The sequence below is a fragment of the Prionailurus viverrinus genome, chromosome C2 (genome assembly GCF_022837055.1).
Source record: "Prionailurus viverrinus isolate Anna chromosome C2, UM_Priviv_1.0, whole genome shotgun sequence".
Taxonomy (NCBI): Eukaryota; Metazoa; Chordata; class Mammalia; order Carnivora; family Felidae; genus Prionailurus; species Prionailurus viverrinus.
In genome coordinates, this window is record NC_062569.1 from 47,008,037 (window position 1) to 47,028,499 (window position 20,463).

At 38.0% G+C, this 20,463-nt stretch overlaps 1 protein-coding gene across 16 annotated transcripts in view; it reads left to right on the top strand.

Annotated features, from left to right (window-relative positions):
- Positions 1-20,463, top strand: part of MBNL1 (muscleblind like splicing regulator 1) — a 207,370-nt gene that overhangs the window by 91,946 nt on the left and 94,961 nt on the right. For 2 of the 16 annotated variants that reach the window (XM_047874841.1, XM_047874844.1), the window contains one exon: positions 2,208-2,761. The exons of 12 other annotated variants lie outside the window; for them this stretch is intronic. The gene's annotated coding sequence lies outside the window, so the exon portion shown is untranslated. Of the gene's footprint in view, positions 1-160; positions 2,762-20,463 lie in introns of those variants that run through there. 2 more of the 16 variants (XM_047874843.1, XM_047874842.1) reach the window with 2 other exon arrangements.

Genomic DNA, 20,463 nt, shown 5'->3' on the forward strand with positions numbered 1-20,463 from the left:
GTCACGATCTCGCGGTCCCGGAGTTCGAGCCCCGCGTCGGGCTCTGGGCTGATGGCTCAGAGCCTGGAGCCTGCTTCCGATTCTGTGTCTCCCTCTCTCTCTGCCCCTCCCCCGTTCATGCTCTGTCTCTCTCTGTCCCCAAAATAAATAAACGTTCAAAAAAAAATTTTTTTTTAAAAATTAAAAAAAGTAGACAGTTAAGTTTAGGAATTTATAGTAGCATTATAAAGGCTCTGACAAGCCATGTAGGAAGATAACTGTTTATTAAGAAATTTTCTTGATCACGGTCCTCCTAAGTGCCCTCCTCCTGCCACATTTTTGATTAGTGCCTTTTCACATGTGGTACCACCATTCAGCCAATGAATCGTTATTGAGCACCTGCTGTGTTTCCAGGCTAACTAGGTACAGGGATACAATTGTGAGCACATTTGCCAAAAATTTCTCACCTTGTGATGTTTAACAGCAGGGAAAACACAGGTTTGGGTGATTTGATCTTATTACTTTAGTAAGATACTTCAGTAGCAGTAGAATGTATATTTTTAAATGGCTAGTACTGATTTTTCTATTTCCACTGAAAATAATCCTGACATACCATGTAATCTAAAGAGTTTTGCAAATGAATCCATGTTGCCGTTTTGCATTTGGCAACATTTACTCGCTCACATTTTTTTGTTTTAGTTATTGTTGGCTAGATGGTTGAAACTGATTTTCATGAGTGGGGTTGACAACATAGGTCAGAAAAACAAACTGTAATTGATGTTTTAGATTTATTCAAAGTCAGACTATACATTTTTTTAAAGTCCACTTCCCTTTGGCTTCCACCATTATGGCTCACTCAGTCTTTCCTTATCCAAAGCTATCATACTGAAAATATTGTGTTTTAAAATATTAAGTTTTAGTTCACACCAACATCTAAACTTAGAGGCACTGTTTATACAATAAAAAAATATTTTTAAGGGGAAATTCAGATTCTCCATCCTTTTCCCTCATAAATTCTCAATTCTCTCAAATTTAAAGTACTAGCTGCCTGGGCAGTACTTAGTATTATGTAGCCTAAGGATTATTTCATTTTATAAAAGTGGTGGGCCCTTAGTGATGTAGGGGATGTAAGTAAATTTGCCCAACAAGAGCTGCTTTTATTGTGTGTGTTATTAACTATGTGTCTATATCTATATGGTGAGGCATGGAAATCAACCTTTCCTAAAACAGCATGATTTCAGCTACTCGATACCCAGGTAAAAGATTATTATTAATATTTTGGCTAACTTGAATTTAAAAACATATGTAAGTCAGTATGTGAAGTCAAGAATTGCATACATGTAACTGCCATCAAGCAGCAGATTTTCTTCTTATTTAATTCTGAAACAAGCATAAAATGGCACCCATGGTTAATTTGTTTCTAGTCTTGAAAAAATGATAGCTCCTAAATTAACCTGATTATTTTTATTTTGACACATATTAGGAATTATTAAAGTTCTGTCAGCGTTTATATTTCATTCCTTACTTGATTTTATCCAGCTCCTCGAAGCAGAATTGTCTTAGGGTCTGTCTCTTGTACCTTTTTGATATTTAATATTCAGCGGGCTCCTTTGGATGAGCTCCTGAGGGCTTGTGAATCATTGAAGAGCTGTGAAAAGTGGTTAACAAGCTAGAAGGAGCTCTCTGGAAAACAGAACATGATCAAGTCCAGCTTCTGGAGAGTCTTAGCGAGTGGTTTATGTGACCATGCATTAACACCTAGCACATTAATCACACTTTTCCTGTCTTCCTCCTCTGTTCTTCCTCCCTCTTCTTCTCTGCCTTCTTCTTTTAATTTCTGAACACTCCGTGTCCACTTCTTTTTCTTCATATTCTTTTTCTCTCATCTCATTGAATTCCTCCTTCAGCCTTCCTCATCTCATCAGGATAGGAGGTGGTATATTTGATAAAGCATTTGTTGTTCTCATTTAAAAAGCAATTTTATTTCTCAAGTTAAAATCAGGTTCAGTTTAAACTTCGGTTACATTTTGTCCTCTGATAATGGACAGCTTTGCATTTTAATTTCTGCTGCCTTGTGGATTAGCAGCCTGTGATTTTTTTGTATTTGTGAGTTTTCTTAATATGAATGTTAGAACGACAGGATTTAGGAATTTTATGTCACTTACTAGATTGTTAAGCTCAAACACAGTAGGCATACTGTAATATGTCTTCCTTACTTTTCTTTCTAGACTAGAGCTCCATATCTCCCCCTCAACTGTGTTTTTGGCTCTCTTATGGGATGCTAGAATGGCCTGTCTCCATGTATTTTGTTGCATTTCGCCATTGCTTCTTGTGTTCTGTCGGGGAATTTTGGTGATTCTTTTCAAGCGCTACCTGAGCTCTGTGCTAGTTGTTCTGTTCCCCCAGGGTCTTGTGCTGTGTGGTCATGTCTCCACTTCCTCCGCCCTGTCCATTGACAGAGCCTGGGTTCCCTGATGGCTGCCTCTATACCCTTGTGAGGGCGGGAGTATTCCTTCCCCTGCTGCTACAATTGAGCCCGTGCTGGGTACCACATTGCCCTCTACACTTGCTTTCAGTTGTTAAGGCTTCCCAAGCTTTGGCTGTGGCTCAGTGATCCTGCTGTCAAAACCCTGAAGCTTTTCTAGCATCGACACTCAGTGGTAGCAGCAGGTGTTGGGATTTCTCCAAGCCCCTAAGACCCTGGGAGCAAGAGAATGGCCGTTTGACATAGACCTCAGGACTTTTCAAAGCACCAAGAAACGTCTGCAGAAGATATGTAAAGGTAAGATTCTGATTTCTCTAGGAAGCTGTTCTAGAAGCTGAAAACCTACAGCCATGGATTTAATGTAGACTAAATAGCTAAAGAATATCCTTGGGGAACTCTGTGCTTGATGATAGAGCCAGAATATGAGTCTTTGGTTGGGTAACTACGTATTAAAATGCCTCTTTTGGGAATTTGGTATGATAGCATTTCTAATCTATTTTATTTATATTAAACTTGGCATTGAATAGATTAAAAAACGTTTCTTCCATTCTTTGAATTGGAATCTATGAAGCACTCTTTTCTCTTTCACAGTCTACATTGTGTATTCAGTAAGAGAAATCTTGAGAGTTAAAACAGTTAAAACAGTAAAAAATAAAGTACAAGTTATTTGTTTCCAAATGCCTGTATTTTGTTTACTTCTGTTAATGTTTAAAACTAGAAATATTAAATTACTATTTCCTTAATTTCTTTACACTCAAATTTCTAAAGCCATAATTAATTCAAAAGGAATGGGAAGAGGTGTTCAGATCGCGGTACTTCAAGGGTACAATATTGTCCTTTGTCAAACATTACTGCTTAGCATTCTAAATGTAGCATTTCCTCTTCTTTTAGGGCTTGATTTTCAGTTTTTTTAAAGGGGAATCATTCCCCGCCCCTAATTTTTGGGGAAAAAAAATCACTCCATATGGGTGTAAATAACCTGGATGGGGGGGGGCAGGGGGAGAGGGAGAGTGAGATCAGCAGCATCTTGGCGTGAACAGCACAGTCACCTATCTCTTCAGCATTATTTACAACTTTTATTCTTTGCCCTGCCTCCATTCATAAGCAGTAATCTGTGAAGTGATATTAAGACAGCTCTTCTAGTATGAGATCCTCAGTGGCCTTACTTTTCATTCATCTCTTTTTTGTCCTTTGTTTTCTTTTCAATGTGGACTCAATCTGTTAATTGATGCCCTGTAGTTGGAATCAAGGTTATTAGCTGTCACATTGGAACTCCTTCATCTCAATAACTGAATGTGTAACTGAGGTTTTAAAAATGAAAAAGAGTATTTACTAATAGCCATACAAAATGAAGCAAGGTTTCTCTTTGATAGTGCCTATTTAGAATGCTTGTTTTTTTAAAACTAAAAGACATTCAACAAAGTATTTTATTTACACTTGAAAATAACCCAGTTTTATTTCCTGGAGACCTCGAAAGTATAAGTGAATGGAATGTCTTGAAGTCTTTCTGGTGCATTAAATCGGGTAATTGATTTCATGTGTAAAAACAGAAGAGGACAGTTGTAATGCTTTAATTCTTAACATGTATAATGAGTTTATAGTTTTTGAAAATATAAGGCACAGTCTCAAGCCGGGAGGTTGCATTATTCTCAGGTTGGCTTCTAAAATACATTTTCCTTTTTCTATTTATTTAGAATTCTTATAATCTTCTAGGACAAGAATTGAAACAATGTATGTACTTAATTATCATTATATATTATGTTATAGATTGTATTATAGATTATATTAAATATTAAATTATTAATACATAAAATGTTATTTATAATGTTTAATAAAATAGTATTTATAATATTTAATAATAAATAAAATATTATCATTAAATACTAAATATTAAGATAGAGTGAGTGAAATTATTGTAGACATTTATAAAATTACTTTAAAACTTTAAAAATACTTAAAATATTTTGAATGGAACATAATGAGTTAGTGGTATTCACTGCATTTAATGTTTAATGGACAAAATAACTTCACATAAGCTGAACTCAGTACAGTAAGACCTAAGTGATTTCTTTTTTAGGATGTACAGAAAAGGTACATCATATAAAGTATTGGTGCCATAAAGATCTTAGCAACTACCTGAATAGAAAAATCTATTGAATAAATAATAGGATGACCCTTTTGCAGATAAGGGAACAGAGGGCTGATAATTCACAATTTTTAAGCCTGGAGCCAAGACCAGAATACAAATCACTGAATTCTAACCCAGGGCACTTGACTCTAGGCAATGCTATTTACTGAAGTTGCCTTACATTTCAGCCTTCCAGTGTTTGCAGAGCAAAGAATGGAGTCTAGGAGTTAAAGTGATTTTCCTCAGTATCAAGTGTGTCTGATCACAGCTGATAAATGTGAGCTCACTTCTGCAGTGTAGCCTGATTGTGGCCTTTCGAATTTCCTTTTTATTTCTGCCTCGTGTAATGTGGCTTGCCTTACTTATATTAGGATTTTCAAAAGTACAGTGCAAGAATCATTAAAATATTTTTGTTTGGATGGACTATTAAACTTCTGGCATGCCATTTATTTCAGTGTGTGATCCTATAAATTTGGCAATTTTCTGAAAATTTAAGTTCTTAAAATTGAAAAGATTACACCTATGTGTGTGTGTGTGTATGTATGTGGCAGTTCATTTTGTTTCTAAGCAGAAAATTTTTAATTGACTTCCACTATTTCCAAAGTTGAAAAATTGCTCAGCTTGCATCTTTAAAGGTATCTGTTTATGTGTGATATCATAAAAGTGAATGGGTGCACATTCTCTGTGCTATAATAATTACATGTAAGTGAAATTATTTGACATGTTTGTTAATTTAAATGCTTTCTGGTTGCCTGACTTAGAATTATTACCTCAAAATCCAAATTCTCCCTGACTTTACTGAATATCTATCATCATTTAATGGGGCCATGCCCAGGCTCCCTTTATGTGATTTTTTTGGAGGTGTAACTATAATCCATTCCCCTTGAATGGTGCCCAAGATGGACTTAAGGCCCAATATGGATGGACCTGAGAGTAAAATGTGTGCGAAACTAAGAATGAAAACTCTGAATGCTCTTTTTAGGAAGTTCAGTTTGAAAACTAGCTGGAGTACTTTTGGAATAGAGATTTATAACACTTATTTTGGAAAAGATGTGAAGTACTTACTCACTGAAAGTTTAGTCTTGAAGTCTTAGGCCAGTTCTCAAAATAAGGTTCTTAACCCCAGTCATAATGATCCCTGAGTATTTCTGCCATCACTCAACTCATAAGACTGGTACTGCTCAATTTCCACTGTTTGCTCTTTCCTGTGTATTCTTTATCCTTCCTTGGAGAGAATGAGAACCATCTGGACTGGTGGACAATGAGCACAGGTCCTTACTAGTTGTAACACCTGGCCGTAAGTGCTAGTTCCCAAATTCAGTCCTAACCTTTTCATGGCATAGTGCCATCATGATGGTTCTGCCTAAGCCTCCTTCCACTGCAGTCTGTTTACTCCTTGGCTATTGGACCTTGGAAAGGCTACTTACTTTGTCAGTTGTAGTCTTACCCACTCTAAAATATGAAGAATATAATCTCTTGGTCAGGATTTTTATGAAGATTTAATTTAATTTAATGAGAAAGTGTATGCCAAGCACTTAGCACAGTGGCTAGCATGTAGAAAGCAACCAATAAATTGTTGTTGTTATGTAATTTTCCCAAGATTTTATAACTAGAAAGTGATTCAGACCCAAGTCTGTCTGATGGGAAAACCAAATGAAACAGGAATACATACACTCTTTCCATAAGCAATAGCATCAAGAACCACAAAGCAAAAACTCATGCTTGTCTCTGAACTCTGACACTGCTTCTCATACCTACTCATATGACCTACTCATACCTTTTATGATGCATAAATCATGATGTCATGTATGCTGATGAGGAAAGTTGCATAGTTCAGTGGTTTAGAGAAAACTCTAGGAGTAAGGCTTCCAAGGATTAGAATTTCAGCCCTGCCTCATAGGAACTGTGTGGTATTAAGTAAATTGCATACCTCTCTAGGGTTCTTTGTGTATGAATCACATAATAGTGTCTATTATATCGCATTATTGTAGACAGTAAGTGATAGAAATTAAAGAGCACCTCCAATAAGTGACTTTTATTATAATTGATAGAGATGTAAATGTTTCTTTAAAAACAATAGCATGTCCACAAAATGAAATGCATGGTTTGTGAAAATCAGAACCCCATAAAATGTTAAAAATGGATAGGATCTCGGTGATTAGATGACTTTCCATTCTCCAAGAATCCATATGCTTTCCTTGTCAAAGCCATTTTCCCAGTGGCAGACCAGTGCAGAAAGGGGGAAAAGGCATCAAAGGTCAGAATTGACCCAAATATAGAGTGGTTGTACCATCCAGAAGGTGGGTGAACTCTCCATCTGGGTTGATGTCAGTGAGTGGCATCAGAGTAACCAGGTGATGACAATAGTCCTGGTTAAGCAGAGGTGGTGGGATTGTTTTCTTTCTTTTTTGAAGCAGAACCCAGACCAGCAGCTGGGGCTCAATTCTGGGGAGAGTGAGTTAACCTGGGCTAAGCTGAGTATCAAGGGTTAGCCTTGAATGCTAGTAAGACCAGGGACTTTCCTTCCTAAATTCTCAAACTTCTTGAAGTCAGAGATGTTCATCTTAGTTGTTGGCAGTGCCTCACATAGGGTGTAGGAAACAGTGGGCACTTGATACATGCTTGATAATGAAAAAAGGAAGAACTCATTTAAGGGTATCATGGCCAACCAAGGGATTGGAAAGCAGGGCTACAGTGCAGGAAGAACAGGATGCCTTTGGGCTCCCTCTGGGACAGAGGGAAGAGTCGAGGCAGATCTAGGGGTGGGCCAGGGAGCTGAATGTACATAGTCTTTGTAATGACTGGTTTAGGGACATGGCAGAATTGAAACTGTCAGTGTAGTCTGATTAGTTGATGTAGGCATAAAGTATTCCAAGTTTTTAAAACTTTTCAGGCAGAGGACCTAGAGTTTAAAGAATCAAAATCTATTAGAATCCATTTACATTGGTTTCTCATGCAGTTAAAAATGATGTTTCTGGCTTTAAAAATTCAACTTTGGTGCCAGAGAATTGAGGAAAATGTATCTGTAAATGACATCGTTGATATATATAAAACCTTATATTAGGAAATTATCAAAATATGGTTTTCAATATGTCATATTGTAAAGTTGTAATTTGTAGTACATGGTCAGAAAACGAAGAGTTTATGCAGATGATGTGGGAAGTCAGTGTCATTCTAAAAGCTGAAATATTTGTGGGGGACGATGGGTGAAACTTTGAGGCTTTTTCATTACAAATTTTTGCTACTCTTTTGATACGTATTCCCTAAAATAATAAGATGAACATATCTTTCAATCAAAGTCTATATTAAAAACACAAAACTTACTAAAAAAAATTAGCTATGCTTATTGTTACACCTAACCATTTTTGTTAAAATTTAAGTTGCCATAAAGGTTTTTTTAGATAATCCAAATAAGAATTCCAATTACTTTGCATAGTGTATGGCCAGATACATTAGCTCCTTGTCTTTAAGGACAAGGATATTGTGTGCTGGCACCTGAAAGATAGCTGTTTGGTAAACCTCAAGTGAGCAGGGTGCCCGGGTGGCTCAGTAGGTTGTGTCAGACTCTTGATCTCAGCTCAGGTCTCGATCTCAGGGTTGTGAGTTCAAGCCCCGTGTTGGGCTCCTTGCTGGTGTGAAGCCTAAAACAAAACAAAATAAAACAAAACAAAGTGACAAAACTCCTAAGTGGGAGTTAACATCACACCACATGTTTCCATGAGCATTTGTGTCTCCTTAATTTGAAAAAGACCATATGCTACAGTCGTGCTTCTCTAATATTAAGATAGTGGGGAGCCGTCCCTGGTATCTCAAGAACGGACTCTTAAATCAAATGCTAAGTCATTACATATTAAAACATTTTTGCTTGGCAAAGTACTCATTGATACGAAGCTAAACAAAAAATGGAGTACACAATGCCAAAATCACACTGACATACATCGTGTATTTTATAGGAAGCGGGGTCTTTCTGTGTGTTTCTTTTCCAGTGTGTCTGTAAACTTGCCCTCTCCCTCTTGTTCTCTCTCCCTTCCCGCTCTCTGCGCGCGCACACACACACACACACACACACACACACACACACACACACGTGTAGAGATGGAAATGCACACACACAGGCTTTTGCTTTTACCATAAAGGATTTACACCAGAACCAGGAATTGGATGATATTAACTCCCTATAATCCTTTCTAATCAGTTGCTTTTATGGCTTTGTGTCCCTGAGTTATATAGTGGGTCTAGCATACTTTGTGTGTGTGAAAAACTGTGGCAGGTGCTTTTATTTTCTTTTCCTGGTATTTCCTGATGCCTGATTTTAGTTTATTTCGGCAATTCATCATGTGAGTTTTGATTAGGTAATAAGCTACAGACATTATTGAAGCAGTATGTATTAACCAGCAAAAAATTCGACTCCCCATAAAGTGCTGGACACATGAAATAACTTAGATACTTGAATACCAGTTTTTCTTCTCCTCAGCCTTGCCCCGGATATGCTCTTGGCAGTTTTAATCTGTTCTGTTTTACCCTTTTAAAAACATAAAAGGCAGTGGTACAAATAAAATCCGTGCAATCTCTCCCTGAGGAGAATTTTGTCATTGGAAATAACGGTGTCAGCGCTAATAAGAGAGAAAACGTTCTAAATAAAGTGAGTGGTGTTTAGTCATTGTCACCATTCTTGATTAACCGTCTGGAAACCTCGCATCTAGCAATTATCACAATAGTTAAGGTAAACTCTGTTTTAGACCCCACACCAAATATTTAAACAAAATGACTTTAAGACTGTAAGTAATCCAAATTTTACTTTTGGAGTCCAGGATTGAGGAATTGAACTTACACTTTCTTTTATGGTAATTTTAGTTTTGAAACTGTGTTGATAAATTTGCAAACAAAAATTTAATGAACTCTCAGATGACAAAGGAGTACCTACCTAATTGTACCATATTAAGATTGCTGCATGGGGCGCCTGGGTGACCTCTGTTGGTTCAGGGTCCAATTTCAGCTCCGGCCATGGTCTCACGGTTCAGGAGTTTGAGCCCCACATCGGGCTGTGTGCTGTCAACACGGAGCCTGCTTCAGATCCTCTGTTTACATCTCTCTCTGGCCCTCCCCTTCTTGCTCTCTCTGTCTCTGTCTCTCTCTCTCTCTCAAATAATAAACATTAAAAAAAAGTTAAAAAAAATAAGATTGCTGCAAGGAAGTAGAGCCCTTTAAAAAGGACATCTCAACTCAGAGGAAACTTTGATTTTAGGTTCATTAAAGAACCAGAATTGTTTTTAAGTACCTTCAGTGGATTGAAAAGTAACAGATTGAAAGTAAATTATTTAAAAAATACTGATTGAGGGGTGCCTGGGTGGCGCAGTCGGTTAAGCGTCCGGCTTCAGCCAGGTCACGATCTCGCGGTCCGTGAGTTCGAGCCCCGCGTCGGGCTCTGGGCTGATGGCCCGGAGCCTGGAGCCTGTTTCCGATTCTGTGTCTCCCTCTCTCTCTGCCCCTCGCCCGTTCATGCTCTGTCTCTCTCTGTCCCAAAAATAAATAAACGTTGAAAAAAAAATTAAAAAAAAAATACTGATTGAATTGATACTTTAGTAACAGAACCTCAAATGGAGTTAAAATTATCGTTTAATTTTAAGTAATAATGTTCCATTTCAGAGATATTTTAAAGTTAGATTTCATTTTTAAGGCCTCCAACTGGGCCATTTTTCTACCTATCACTCAAATCCACCAATTCTTAGGGAATCAGGTCAGTTTCTACTTAAGGTTTGTAATGTTCGGGGCACTTTGGATGGGAGTCAGGAGCTTTACAAGAGTAAAGATGACGTAGGAAGGCTGTGGACAAGGCGCTGGACTTTGGCTTGGTTTAGTTTCCTGAAACAGGTCTGCATGGAGTGCCCTTCGTACTCTGTGTGTCCTCTGTCCTCCAGACCATGCCCACCATTCTGCCCCCCTGGACTGAATGATATCTAATGGAGATAATGCACAGCACAGCATGGTTTGTAAACTCTGCTTCTTCTTGTTTGTGAAGTAATTCATTTATCCAGAAAGTACTATAAATCCAAGTTTAAAACTTAACTGTGAAAAGTAGGTGTTTTCCAGAATCCTGCCCACCGATCACACACTTCTGTAGGGCTTTCATGAACACTAAAATGGCAAGTAAAATTGTTGTTTCTATAGTATAACAATTGTATAAATTTTAATCTACTTAAAAGAGTAGTGGGGTTGAGGGGAGGGGTGGGGAAGAGTCCAAACTCTACTTTTCCTCCCAGATAATCATAAATTATAAAAGTCAAGGTCATATTTAAAATTTATTCTATAATTTTGAGACTGCTTTCAGTTGCCCCAAATGATTTTCCAAGAGAGAAAGCACATGTAATGGGAAGAAAGGAAAGGTACAGAAAACAAGCACCTTCCCCTGAGGAGAAAATGTATTTCCAACACTAGAGAATATAGAATTTGCTGTATCAACAAAGTATAGTATTTCACCAAACAGCTGGATAAGCCAATGTGTATTTATTGAATAAATGAGTGTTGGTGAAAATCAAAGAGCGAGCGGATGAATGAATGCATAGGCTTATTGGTAACACATTCTTCCTATTTATTATTTTTAGGGAAAAATACTTTTTTGAAATACTACAAAGAATCCATTGACAGCAACTGGGTGAAATTCCTCATTTTCTTTTGTGGTAACAGCCAGTTGTTACAGGAGCATGAGAACTTTCTAGGTTATAAGATACTGTTTTTGTAGTTTGAATTACCCTACATTTGTAGAGCTTTGGGGAATCAGTAGATGAGAAAACACAAATCATAAGCAAAAGGGCAGTTAGTACTCTTCTAAAAATAAACATTGATCTGTGTAATCGCATTCTAAATAAAATAAATAGAAACGGATTAAGAAAATTATAGTGGCTTCGAAGAATTTAGTGTGTTTTCTATCCCTATTTTCATTTGGATTTTATGGCAATTGTTCTTAAAGGAGCACACACTACATATTTTGAACCCTTCAGCCAGCAGCAGCAACACCCAGAAGTATATTGGGTGTCTTTGCTGTATTAAAAAAGCTCTGCACTTGACATTGTTGGGGCAGATTTTTAACTGCTGGAGAAAAAGTTTAAGGGAACAGATTAAATATCAGCATGGAAATGAGGCTTTTTGGAAATCTTGGGACATTATGGAGAACATAATACACCTTACTACAGCCTGGTAACAGAAAGAGGGGTTACAGAAATCAGCTGGGGTGCGAATGTGAAGAAAAAGGAGGAGCCTTCGCTGACAGAGAAGCAAGCTCACATCAGCCCAAGTACTGGCTATCATGCCCTCTCGTGGGGCTCATTCCCCAGGAATGTATCCCTTGTGCTAAATAGAGTACTTATGTAAACAGACACTGTAGGCTTTTGAAAATACTCCAATAACAGTTCTTCAGGGCTTGCTATCTAATTATTGCTAGCTGTTGCATTTACTTGTCTTGGTACTAATTTATAGAGCTAGTTTTTGACTTGAGTTACCTACAGTGTCTTGTTTCATAATTTGGAAAAGTACAGAAGCACTATTTAAGAAAAATGCAAACATCAATGGCTTTGTTAAGTGAGTCAAACAACTGGCAACTTGTTTCTTATTATTTTGTAAGTGAACCGCTGAATGTAATGTTATATCTATGGCATGTTAAGAAATGAAAAGAAAAAGAATGGACACTTGCACGTCTGAATGAACAGCTTATCAAAACACTGGCTTTCGATTTTTATCTGAGCTTGCCTCTAGAAAGTTTTTACTATTGCTACAAAGCCTAGAGGCAATTACTGAACTAGAAAAGCTGAATATCGTTTCTGACTAATCTGTTAGTCAGCCTAATAATAGGAAATTATTCAGTTCCTATTTCATAGTAGCCCATCTTGAACAATAAAATCATATAGCCCACTCAAAGATATTTCAGGAAAATTGATGTGATGCTTTGAAAAAAAAAGGTACTTAAAAAGTGTGCACCGTATGGGGCGCCTGGGTTGCTCAGTCAATTAAGGGTCCGACTTTGGCTCAGGTTATGATCTCATGTCTCATGGGTTCAAGCCCCGTGTTGGGCTCAGTGCTTACAGCTCAGAGCCTGGAGTGTGCTTCAGATATGTGTCTCCTTCTCTCTCTGCCCCTCCCCCACTCATTCTCTCTCTCTCTCTCTCTCTCTCTCTCTCTCTCAGAAGTAAATAAACATTAAAAATTAAAAAAAAGATGTGTGCACCGTAAATGTTTTGTACTGTGCTGTTTTATCCCTCATTTATCAACAGGAAAGCTAGAGAAGTTTGCTGAAAATGACTTTGAGGTTCATAGTTTGGATGATCAGGGAGGGGGCATTGCCATTTGCTAACGTTTGACGTGTTCTCTCTCTTTGGAGAAGGAATAAGCAGGGAGCAGATAACGGATTTGGTTGGGTAGTTGAATTTACAAAAAAGCATCTGAAAGCCATTCCCTCAGCACTGTTAGTGCTGTGTTGTAAGATAGTGCTGTGTTATATTCAGAGAGACAATGGACAGAGAAGAAAGGATGCAATGATAAATTCTAGTGCATCTCTCTATAATCAGCAGGCAGAAAAGAGACAAGCCAAAGAAAGTGACAGGGCACAAGAAGGGCAAAAGAGAAAAGAAGGAAATAGTTAATGCTGCAGATGCTACAGAGGGGACAAGAAACCAGAAATGATACGCTGACTGGCAGTGAAGAGGACAGCAGTAACCTTTGAGAAAGCAATTTGAGTAGAATTGGAAGGGAGAAGGTAGAGTCCTCAGTGCAAACCAGATTCCAAGAAGATGAGTCACTCGTAAGTTGGAAGACACGCATGAGGACTCAACAAGTTTAGACAACTCTATAAAGAAATTCAGTAACACAAAGAAGAGAAGTTGGTGTCAGGGAATTCAGCAGAGAAGAGAGGGTTGTTATAGAAGACTAGAGGTGTTCTTCCAATGGAACCATGTTTTGTTCCACTAAAGGAAGGTGCAGGAGTCATTGGAGAGGAAAGGAATGAAGGTTCCTTAAAGTAGGGATAATGGAGGGTACCCTATGTCAGAGACGTTGAGAAGGGGTCAGAAAAGTGGGTAGAGATGCTGACTTGAGGAAGATGAACCAAACACTTCCTTTGGTCACATTGAAGAAGGTCCTCCCCTGTGCCTTCAGTCCATCTTGTTTGCTGTGTGGGTGGCTCACTGCCTTGTGTCTGCACTCTTTTGTATATTGCTTTTTAAATTCATTAGTTTAACTTTACTTCCCCTATAGTCCCACCTTGACTGTATGTTTGGTGAGGGTGGGAACATGTTTTATTCATGTATAAGTAAGCATATACGTTGCTTACTTAATGTGACCCCATTCCATGTGATCCCCTAATGTGTTTCAGTAACCCCACCAACCCGTGCTATCAGGAAAGGTCTTGCAGCCTGGCCTTCCATCAAAGTACAAGGCTGAAGGCTATAATTAGCTGTCCTTGTGAACCTCAAAAACGGTTTCTAAAACAAATTCTTAATTTTAAATGAAGGGGATGGATTATTATATCAGGCTTTCTTTTTTCCTGGTTGGGAAAGTTACAATGTAACAGAATGTAGCTTAGAGCTCAAAAGTGGATACTTTATAAAGGCAGACAACATTTTTAACCATGCTTTATTAAAGAAAGTGGAAACGTTTGACAGATAAACAATTTGAAAAGACAAAAATTTGCAAAGCAAATGTTTGCTAAGTGCTGTGGTTTATACAGCTGTTTGTATCAACCAAGTAAGACTAGGTTTATGTCTTTAACTTTGTTCTGATCCACACTCTAGGCACAGATCCCTTAATTACAATAGTCAAATTATGTTTTTGATTCTTTCTTAACAAAAATAATTCTAAGCAGAAGGAAAACAATGAAAGATTGTCTTTGCCTCTCCTTTAAAAAACATAGAGTACATGTTTTTGTTTGCTTATGGTACGTTACTATTTGTTTTATAGTAACTACTAATCAACTTTCTTTACCTTTTACATAAATAATCAGTGATCCACTTATTTTTTACAGTAGAGCTCCAGAGATACAGAAAGATTATGAACTGGTTTATGATTTACGATTTTCATGGTTTTAGACTCCATATTAGCCTGAAAGTAAAATATTATTTCTATTTAAATTTCCAAATTATGTAAAGCTGTAAAGTTTATAATGTAAGCCACTTGATTTTAATTCCTCCTGAAAATATTTCATTTTATATCTCTTCAAGATAAATGAAGAAGGAAAAATTGAAGGGTGAGAAAATAGATCTAAGTGAGTAAAATGTAGCAAATGGCAAATTTCATGTATTCATCTTTTCGTGTTTTTATTATTGTCCCAAACTTTGTAACACACTGATTGATCATGACTATCATGCAGTTGCACAGACATCTTACTGTCTTCTAGAAGCACCCAGGAAAGCATGAGAAGGTCCTTCCGTTACATTGGAATTCTAAGTCGAAGCACCGTTTTGCCCTAGCCCACCTCGCTAGGGCCACCTTGAACCACTCACTCTTCAGTTTAGGCTCTCCTCTCCAGCCTCCCTGGAGTTTTTCACGCACATCTCAAAGGCCTCACATTTGTGCCTTCCCATCATTCTATCTTCTCATTAAAAAACAAAACAAAACAAAACAAAAAAAAACAACAACAACTCTGCCACCCTTCTTTTCTTAATTAACCACTGCCTGTCCTTTTAGGCTCAATACCAGTTATAGCTCCTCTGGGGAGCCTCCTTTGGTCCTTTTGTCCCCCAGGCTGTGTGAGATGTCACCATAGCAACCCCCCATGCTGGCTCCTACTATAACTGTTTACTGATTTGAGTCCTCAGGGATGCAGCAGGACCATGACCCTTGGCTCCATATCCACAGTGGCTGGCACCATCATGAAAACGCTCTTTAGTGTGGTTTGGATGACTGCATGCACACATATCTGTCCTGTTTTGGATGTTAATCTAGGTTTTATCTTTATTTATTAGGGAGGTGCGTGGACATACAATTCTTGCATTATGTAGTATGTCACTAAATCAACTAGCTTAATTTGTTTTTTTTTATTTAAAAAAATTTTTTTAACGTCTTATTTATTTTTGAGACAGAGAGAGACAGAGCATGAACGGGGGAGGGGCAGAGAGAGAGGGAGACACAGAATCTGAAGCAGGCTCCAGGCTCTGAGCCATCAGCCCAGAGCCCGACGCGGGGCTCGAACTCACAGACCGTGAGATCGTGACCTGAGCTGAAGTCGGGTGCTTAACCGACTGAGCCACCCAGGCGCCCCTCAACTAGCTTAATTTGTAATGAATAGTTTACAAAAATATAAAGATAGTACTTGTAGTAAGCAGCCCCCCTTTTAATTAGTGCAGATTTCAACTTTGAGAAATATATATATATATATATAATTGTTTATTATTATATATTATTACATATATATAGATAGATATCTATGGGTATATAGATATATATTTTTTAATTTTCAATTTGAGGATATCAGGATAGGCCAGTATTACTAACAGTCCTCTTATCCCTCAATTTTGGCAGCTTATTCCAGTAAAGATTTACATCTCGTTCTTGCAAATTCAGTGGTACACTCCTTTATTGAGTGACTCAGGGATTTAAGGTTTCTCCATTTTCTTCCAACATGTGACTTCCGAGGTAGTTGAAGCTATGACAGAGAGAGATGGGGAGGGAGGGGACATTGACTTCCGGTAATTTTTTTCTCAGGAGCTAAACGACTCAGGGTCCCTAGGCTGGAATTAGTTATTATTCTTAGCATCAACTTAATTATTAGGGCCAACTTAATCACAACAGAGGCTAGAAAAGGAAGCTTCCAGGGTATTTACACAGAACAGTGCACAGAAATTGACCAAACTATTGTGTACTTTGCTTTGCCTTTTATGTTCTTGTGGTTTTTTTGGGGGGGGGGCGCGATGAGACAGGTAGATGGGTGAGAGGTAGATGCCTCTAGGTGAATTCAAGTGGAAAATATTAATTCCATAGCTCTTTACTGAGTCCTTGTTATATCTTCTGTGTATTAATTCCTGAAGAAGATTCTATCCAAATACATTGTAATCTTTTTTAGCTTATGGTTCATGTTGAAAATCTGATAGAATTTCCAAAATACAGTGCATATGAGCACTAACCCTGAAATCTGGCAGGCAAATTCAGGGGTTTACAAAATCTCTGCAGCCCACCCATCATAGCCCTGTCAGTATTAAGAGTACCTGGCCTATGCTATATAGATAGGAAGTATTGGAGAAGATGAGACCTCAGCGAGGAATAAATTTTAGCCACCTCTGGGTGAACACTAGGGATCTTTTAAAATTAAACCTTCAGTCCCCAATTTGAGTGAAAGAAGTGATTTGGTTGCTACCTAGATGTAGAGTCATTTGATGAGAGAGATGTAAACAATAGACAAAATTGTTGATGAAAAGCATAATTGAGAGGCAGCTGCATGAGGGATGCACAATAGCTTTTATTCATAGTATCTTTGCCAGTCTGTACAGTAGGAAGCTTTAACGGTAAGTGAATTAAAGTTTTCATTGTTTGAATTGTTGCACCGCAGAAGAAGTCATTGCTTTGCTATGAAAGCATATACTTCAGGTATGTATTCAGTTGGAAGATCGTACAGATTAATGAAAAGACTATAAGATACCTCCATAAGTCATTTCTGTACTCAAGTTCCCTTTATTCTTTAAAATTATAAAGCATAGCTCTTAGATTGGAGTTTTATAGTCTTAATGACTTCACTCTAATTTTACATTTTTTACCATATGAAAAATAAATATCTGCCCAAAGCCCTTCATTGATGGAGTGAAACAGGGCATATTTTATACGTATAAAAGACGTTGTTACTAAGTTGACATGTAATTTAATCATGGTTTTAGAATTATTTCTCTTCAGAACTAATACTCGTGGTTTGTGCCTGTTTCACAGTTGAGGTCGTTGAGATTCAGAGTTTTTAAATGGCGATTGAGGTCGTTGAGATTCAGAGTTTTTAAATGGCGATTGAGGTCGTTGAGATTCAGAGTTTTTAAATGGCGACCCCCAAGCCTTTGCTTCTATAGGAATTTTTGCCCGTCATTTCAGCAGTTTTGTCACTAGGATTTAATTATTTCGTCAAATTCTCTGCTGCCACCAGACTTGGGACATGCTAAAAAGCATAACTTCTCTCTTACTTATCATTATTCCCCCCAGACCCTGGCACTTACTGGGGTACTCAGTATATGCTTGTTGAGTGGAGGAGTGAGCAGATAACTAACTGAAAGTATGTACATCAACAAAACAAAGAATGGCACCCTGGGCCAACTGTTGAGAGACCAGACAGCATCAGGGTTGGAGTGAGGACATCAGAGCCCAGCTTTCTTGGTTCACCTACCAGCTCCATCTCCTGCATCAAGGAACTTGACAATGACATTTCCTATTTTATAATGTTCATGTGAGCATTAAATGAGTCCATGCCTGTCCATCTTAATTGTGCTTTACAAATTTAAATTCAAGGCCCCAAAGATTATATAATTAGCGCATTAATATTTAAAATTTTTGATTAATATAAGAAATCGGAGTGAGTATAATTTGACATTGACTGAATAAGAGGAAGCAAAATATTTTTAAATGGTGGCTTATTACTATGCATTTGATAGTCCTGGAAATTCAGACTAAATTTACATTTTAGCTTTAGCATGAAATATTTAAGTGTGCATTATTCGAGATAGTATGAAGTTTTAAAACATTTAAACTTTATGAGATGATAGAATTAACCTTTTCTTCCAGATTTTATTTTCTTTCATTGTTAAATGAGCATTCAGTCAGAAAAGTAATTTATTAGTGATTATCACGGAGGTTGTGGTCCTGATAGGTGAGCTGTGTTATTAGATATAGGCCAAAATTTAGACTGTTATACTGAAAATGAGTATTCCCCTATTGTTCTATTAAAGACTGTGTAATTTCAAAACCAATTTAACATGAAAATTACCCCACTAGGGGTGCCTGGGTAGCTCAGTCAGTTAAGCCTCTGACTCTTGATTTCAGCTCAGGTTGTGATGGCATGGTTTGCAAGATTAAGCCCCGCCTGGGGCTCTGTGCTCACAGTCTGGAGCTTGCTTGGGATTCTCTCTCCCTCCCTCTCTGCCCCTCCCCACCCTCTCTCTCAAAATAAACAAACATTAAAAAAGAAAATTATCCACCAAATGTGACTTCTTTTCCAAGAATTCTTTAATCCCTTTCTGGTCGGGTCCAGTATTCACATACACTTCATTAAAGGCACAGAGGGGAGAAACCTCACAAGGCGTCATGTATTTTTGCCGTGTGTTGGCTTGAGCCATTCCCGAGCATGAGGAGTCACCATGGAGCTTGTCCCTTTAGCCTAACACTTGTCAAAGCGAATTGATCAACAGCAATGATAGGAGTAGCCATGATGGTTATGCAGCTCACCAAAGCTCAAAGAGCAGAGCCTGTCTGGGTCTCATTTGTTTTTCCCCCTAAGTATACACAGAACTGCTTTGGGGCCTCAATTTCATATCACGTTGTTTCTCATGGGAAGAAGCAAGAATTCCAGAATGGTATGAAGTGGAAAGGCTCTGCTTCCGTTTGTTAGGCACCTTGTAATCTGGTGCGGCAGAACGGCATGGGTTGATCACCATGAGGCAAGCGCCTGTTTTCACGGTTTGATGGAACCTTCTTTCTGAATCATTAAAACGTGTGCCAAGAAAGACAACAGTCTCCGAGAATTATGTTTTATTATGCACAGATACAATTTTTATAGTCTCATACTAAAACAGATATTCCAGCATACTTTTTATATATACATACTCCCTGAAGAATTTATTACTCTGCTCTTCTCTGAGGTCAGTTAGTGCCCTTCTTACTGTTGTGCTACTGCCACATTAAGCTGTTGTGCGTTAAGCCTGTTGCGCCTTTATAAAATATCTTGAGTGGTATATCTGCTCCTTAAAAGAAACAGCTGAGTCCTAGAATGTGCATCGAGGCAAGAAAATTTTAGTAACCCAAAGGTTTGCCAGACACCTTTAAAAGATGTCCTAGTTTTAGATATTCTACAGATACCTCTCCCCTTTTGTTCTGTAATTTTGAAGGATTAGAAGTTCAACTGATCATGGTATCTGGTCTAGGAGAAGTGGAGCCCTCCAGCAGGGCTACCTGGAAAAATGAAATTATTGTATGGAATAAAATAATGTTACTGTACTTTTCGGAACACTGGATTTATTATAGAAACGATTTTCTTTTTAGTTTTTAAAATTATAAAAATACAGTTATTTTTTCGTTTATCCCAAAGGAGGTGTGTGTGTGTGTGTCTGTGTGTGTGTGTGTGTGTGTGTTGTGTGTGTGTGTGTGCATATAAGTGTTTGTTCTTACAGTTCCCCAAATACATTTTAACACAAACTCATACATTTCCCCTTTGATATTACTATGCTTATAGTCCCAAATAGAAAGTCATGAGGTAGGGAGACAGCCAAGAAAAGAGAAGACCTGGTCTGGCCCCAAATTTACCACGTACTATTGATATGCTTTTGGCTTTTACTCTCCACGTTTTCTAAGCGGAGATAATACAGTCCTGAATTACAAAGTATGCCTTGTCTGTCTGTCCAGGCTGCTGGGAGAATGGGAATGTAGAGAGCCCAGGACAGTGCTTTGCCCACAGAGGCTCTCAGGAATGGTATCTGGGATTAGTTACATCATTTACTATCCTTACAAGCGACACCGGAAGGGGTCAGCAGACCTGGTTATGGTTAAGACCTTTGCTCCTGGGGAGCCATTTCACATCTCAAAGCTGGTTTCCTTACCTCTGAAATAGAGCACAGCATCTGCTTGGATGACTTCAAATGACTGTTGTGAGGGTTATAGAAAATAATAATGTGTTAGGTAAGCGTAAACAGTGGTAGTTTTCACA